Source organism: Penaeus japonicus, unplaced genomic scaffold, assembly GCF_977035675.1.
Source record: "Penaeus japonicus unplaced genomic scaffold, GWHDUDI00000001_assembly GWHDUDI00000030, whole genome shotgun sequence".
In the NCBI taxonomy this organism is placed as follows: domain Eukaryota; kingdom Metazoa; phylum Arthropoda; class Malacostraca; order Decapoda; family Penaeidae; genus Penaeus; species Penaeus japonicus.
This window is the reverse complement of record NW_028234432.1, coordinates 16,722,215-16,728,640: the sequence shown is the minus strand read 5'-3', so window position 1 is coordinate 16,728,640 and position 6,426 is coordinate 16,722,215.

Sequence of the window (6,426 nt, the reverse complement as noted above, 5' to 3'; positions counted from 1 at the left end):
TTTTTTTTTTTTTTTTTTTTTTTATCTTTGTTGTTATATATACTTCTATATCTTGTGATCAAGAAAATTGAGATCAGTATCACATACCTAGTTGCATGTTTAGGAAACCATGCATAATTTTGTGGTTGGGATCTTTCTTTGCATGTTAGTCCAAAGCGCGACCATTGTCTGATTTTTCTTCTTCTTCTTTTTTTCTTCTTTTTTTTACCTTTTTTTCTCTAAAGAGGAGGGTTTCAACGCTTCACTGGTACCTAATATCCCTTTGTGGTGTTGGGTTATAGCGCCCCTAGGCGTGAAGTGAACTGCATTAGAGGGACAGAAGCGGGTCATTATGGCTGGTGGGTGTCATTTTCATCCTCGCTTTTCAATTGGCTGAATATCAACTCCGAAGCTGAGGGTTTGTGCGATTGAAATGCTATGGCCTGGGAGATGCATAAAAAATGGATCCGGTTACGTATTTGTGTGTGTGTGTGTGTTTATATAGATATATATATAGGATATATATATTAATAATTATATATATATAGATATATATTTATATATGTGTGTGTGTGTATATATAATATATATATAAAAATATATAATAAATATAGATATATGTATGTATATATTATATATATATATATAAATATATAGATAATAAAAAATGTATATATATATAATATATCTAAATATATATGTAATATATAGATTATATATAAATATATTATATATATATATATATATATAATATCATAAAATATACGCACAAAGCATACTTACCATATCTATATGCAGCACACAAACACACACCTCACACACACACACACACAAACACACACACATACACATACACACGCATAAATATAGTAATAATATATAAATAATATATATATATATATATATAATATATATAAATGTATAAATAAATATATATATTATATAAATATATATATATTATATATATATATGTATCTATTGCATATACGTTGCATACAATTATAAATATATATATATATATATATATATATATCTATAAAATATATATATACAATATATATATAAACTATATTTTTCATATGTATCATAAATTAATAATATGATATATTGTTTAGATATTTATAAATAATATTTATAGATATAATATAAATATATATATATAGTATTTAATATATATGCATAATAATATATAGATAAATATAATATATATATATATAAAATAAATATATATATACATATATATCTATGATGTGTGTGTGTATGTGTGTGTGTGCTGTGGTGTGTGTGTTGGTTATATATAAAATATATAACAAAATCAATTATATATATAATAAATATATAAATACATCTTCCTCTCTCTCACTTCTCATCCTCCTCTTCTCTCTATATATATAAATAAATATGATAATATATATAACTATATATAATATATATATATATAGAGATAGAGAGAAGAGAGAGAGAGAGAGAGAGAGAGAGAGAGAGAGAGAGAGAGAGAGAGAGAGAGAGAGAGAGAGAGTGAGAGAGAGAGAGAGAAAGAGATGTATATATACATATTGCATGAAAATATAGTTAAGAAAAACATGTGCCCACATATATTCCCTCATATAACCTAAATAGAAATATAGATCAGTGTAGATACAGACCGATAGCAAGGTAAATATGCATATATACTTAGACACATAGACACACAGACAGACATCCAGACCGACAGAAACCAACAAGCAATCAAAACCCGAAAGCAAGCAAGCACACACCCCCACCCCCACCCCTACCCCCCCGCAGACACACAAGCGCGAACCCACCTCGCCAGTGGGAGACGCAGACACCAGACAGCATCAGACCTGTCATCGCTGTGTCACAAAGTCCCGTTCCCCGTCTGTCATAACGATACAATCCCCGACTAATGACCATGACACCGCCATGCCACAGTCTGATTAGAATTCGGTTAGAAGCATTTTCCATTTCTTGGTGAGTGAAGTTGTTGTAGTTTCAATTGCACGGAATTCCGTAGAGAAGTTCTGTTGCAGCGGAAAGATTTGCTAGACCTTTGTCAGTCTGTTGCACATCTTTAAGATTAATTTTTGTTATTAATCATTACTCTTATCATTACTGTTGTTGTTGCTTTATTCACTGTTGTCGTTGTCGCCATTGCTATCGTTTAATAACGTTATACAATATAGTGAATATGAGATCTAATCAATAATCGTCATTTACATTATTTCTTGTATCTATTCTTATCATTCATTGAAGTTATAACAAACAATTCGTTCCATGATGTGGAAAGTCTTTTTTATTATCAAATATTATCGATATCTACGTATTTGTCTCGTAATATTTCCCCGGGTGACAGGAAATATTATATCATTTTTTGATACTGCAATAGGATGTATAGAAAAGTTGTGGATTGAAATATTCTACATTCATTGTCTCTCTCTCTATGTCTTTGTTTCTCTCTTTCTTTCTCTCTCTCTCTATCTATCTATCTATCTATCTCTCTCTATCTCTCTCTCTCTCTCTCTCTCTCTCTCTCTTTATCTCTCTCTCTCTCTCTCTTTATCTCTCTCTGTCGGGGCGAGGGGAAGACAAAGAACAAAAGTAAGGAAGGAGACAAAAACGAGACAAAAACACTTTTACATAAACAGTAAAAGATTTTCTTGAAAAGAACCGACAAGAGACATGAACAAGACACGTCCCACAAGGAAACATGAAACGTAACAAAACTAACCGTAGAACTCAAAAAAGAAAAAAAGGAAAAGAAAAATAATGAAAGGCCAAACACAAGATAAGCGAAGCCATAAAAATGACCAGGCCCAACTGGGAGCATGGGTGAATCCAGGCCATGTTAAAAATGTCAACAAAAAATACTTATATACAGGAACCATAAACGGGTACTGCCCTGCGTATAGCCCATGTCCTTGCTATGAAGTCAGAGCTTTTTTGAAAACTGTTTTGTGAACGTTTTCAATTTGGACGCTTATGAGATTTTATTAAGTTTTTCGGTAATAATGTTTCAAATTAAAGCTTTATAAGATTTTTTCTTTTGAGTGATAAGGAAAAATGAAGATTTGGTGTTTGCAGTTCGTCTTGTGGGGGAAATGAGTTGGTTTATCTATAGTTGTTTAACATTATAGTCCCTTATTGCAAGTACTATTGTAATTATAACATCTGTGTAGTCTAATATATTTTTTTTTCATGCTGCGAGCAATATCATGACAATTTAGTAGATGAACTATAACTTTTAATAGTTTCTCTCCTCTCTCTTTACCGATCATCACGACATAAAAAACCCAAAAATTATTTGCAACCAAACGAAAAATGAACCAACGACGGAACTGCAAAATATGAAGAAATACAACGACCAAACATGCAAGGCATTATTCTGCGCAAAGAAAACGAAAAAAATGAAAAAAAAACGAATCCGCCGGCATTATTCCAATGTCACTAGAAAGAGAAGATACAAACTGAAGAGAAATGAAGTTTCGACCCACCCGTATTCCGAGCCGAATTTCCCGTTTGGTTTCGAAACCAGATGATTTTCATCCTGTGTAAACTCAGAGGGTTCACTGGGAACATTTCCTACGTCTGTGACAACTTGAAAATAGTAATTTTTGGCTCGGCTTCCATACTTCGGTTTTTAGATTTCCATATCGTTTTTTTTTTTTTACTGTGACTATATTTATCATCAGTTCGACTTAATTGTTTTTGTTATTCAAAATTTGTTAATTATCTATAACGATCCTCCCTGCAGATAATCACGACAACCACACTTAGTCGACACTCTTCCTTTATCAAAGATAAATAAATCAGGAATATAGTTTATCGGTGACCTATTAATGACAGTAGACGTTGATCCACAATGCCTTACTCCATGAATAATTCTCCAAAAAATTAGAAAAACTCTATTGATATGATATCAAGCCATAACCACTAATGCTAACTCCCAAGGGATGGAAGTCAGTGCAAGACATATCTATGAGTATCGAGAAGGCAGGCAAGGAAATGTTTACGTAAGTGAAAGATTTTAAATATTTTTTTTTGGGGAAGTTGGATAACATTAAATGGACATTTGAAATAGTCCAAAAAATAAAGGCAGAAATAAGAATATGAACATTATAAATCAATATACTAAATGTCTTATTCTACCGGTAATCACAATTCTGGATGTTTTTGGAAATTTCCTAAAAATATGATCAATGCAATTAAAAAAAAATATTTTATAGACGCACTGTGCAAATCAACGGGTAAAGGAAATTCCCAAATATAAACGTTGTTGTTTTTTAAGACTAATGCAAAATTAAAAAGATGGACTGAAATTACCCTCTAAGGAAAAAAATGCAAAATCCCTATAACATATACTAGAGGGCTCTGTCAAGGAAACCTCACTGCATAGTCTTTAGAATGCTCGGCCAAGAAGCAAGATCAAGGTTAGAAGAAATAAAAATCAAGAGATCGACACAAACCGCAAAGTTATGGAGACGTTAGATGTTTTATAGAAAAGGAAATACTCGACATTGAAAATGTTTTCACTTATGGATCAAGGAAGAAGATTGCAAAAAAAAAATCTATGAAAATTGTTTCAGTAATATGAATTTCAACCGATTTGCGCCTTTACTTTGTTAAGACTAATTGAGATCGACTTTGAAGAATGATTGAACCTGATGTAATTATCAGCGTTCATGGTCCATCTATCATTAATAATCATCTTAATATCGCCATAACTAACAAATGTAATATAACAACATATTTTTGTTCTCCTGTCTGATTTATATGTTCCGTAGTTTTCAATCCCAACGTTAACACTGCAATCATCATAACTTTTAATATATAATAAATAAAGCCTTTATCATTATTAGAACCGCCGGAGCTACAAAACATATATAACAAGCAATGTATACTTATTAACCATTTACTTCACCCAAACACACAGCAGTCATCTGTAAAGCATAAAACTTTTAGCCAACATCGTGGTCTTTACAGCCTCGGCACTGAACGATGTCTCCTCATGGCTTCCGAGTACACAATTCCCACGAAATGCCTACGTGTGTGTTTGCACCATCTTCTGGAATCGAAGTCCTTCCTTGCGATCAATACAAACACCAAGAATACACTTAGGATAAGTCTCCCTCAACCTCTTTTCCAGAAGGATACTCGAAAGGAGATCAGTTTTCCAGAAGATCCGTGAAGGCGAAGTGTCGGAGAGGCACCGCGGAAAACCAAACTCGGGCTAGATCGCGTTCCCGCCCACGAGCCGAGAGCTACGACTACTGCGTCCGTCCACTCGGCCTGGCGACCTGAGAGTGAGATCGGCGGCTGAGAGTGACCTAGGAAAGACTCGGCCTCAGTCAGAGGCGCTCGCTCAGTCGACCCTCTTTGATCTCCTCCCCCTCGCTGTGTTACCTCTCCTCCCCCTTTCCCTTCTCCCTCGCCTCCTCCCCTTCCCTTCCCTCTCGCCTCCTCCCCTTCTTTCTCCCCCCCCCCCGCCTCCTCCCCTTCCCTTCCCTCTCGCCTCCTCCCCTTCTTTCTCCCCCCCCCCCGCCTCCTCCCCTTCCCTTCCCCCTCACTTCCTCCCCCTTCCCTTCCCCCTCCACTCCCCCCACTTTTCTCCTCCATTTCCCCCCTCTTCCTCCCATCTTCCCTCTGAACCTCTTCCTCTTCCCTTCTTCCCTCTATCCACCCCTCCTTCCGTCTCTTCCTCATCATCCCTCCCCCCTTTCCCCCCATCGTCCCCCTCTTTTTTTCCTAATCTTCCCTCTCTTCCCTTCACCCCTCTGCCCCCCCCCCCATCCTCCATCCTATCATTCAACATTCCTTCCTTCCCCCTTCCCCTCCTTCCCCATCTCCCATCTTGCCCCTCCCCTTCCCATCCCTTCCTTCCCCTTCTCCTCCCTTCCCATCTCCTCTCCCTCCCCTGCCCTTCCCCTCCTCCCCATATCTCCCAACTCCCCCTTCCCCCTCCATCCTCATATCTTCCCTCCCCCTTCCCTCAACTCCCCATCTCTCCTACCCCCTTTCCCCCTCCTTCCCCATCTCTCTCTCCCTCTTCCCCTCCTTCCCCCAACTGCTCCGCCCCCGTCCCCTCCTTCCCCTCTTTCCCCATTCCTCTCTTTCCCTATTCCCCCCTCCTTCACCTTCACTCCCCTCCCCCTTCCCACTCCTTTTATCCCCCATCTCGGCTCTCCCTCTTCCCCTCCTTCCCCATATCTACCCCCCCGTCCCCAGCTCTTCCCCTCCTTCCCCTACCCTCCCCCCTCCTCCTCCCTCCCCTTCTTCCCATCCTCCCTCCCTTCGCCCTCCTTCCCCATCCTTCCCCATATCTCCGCTCTCCCCCGTTCCCCTCCTTCTCCATCTCTTTCCCCCTCCCCGTTCCCCTCCTTCTCCCTCCTCTCCCTCCCCTTCCCCTACCTTCCCCCTATCTCCCTCCCCCCCTTCCCCCCTTCTCCCTCT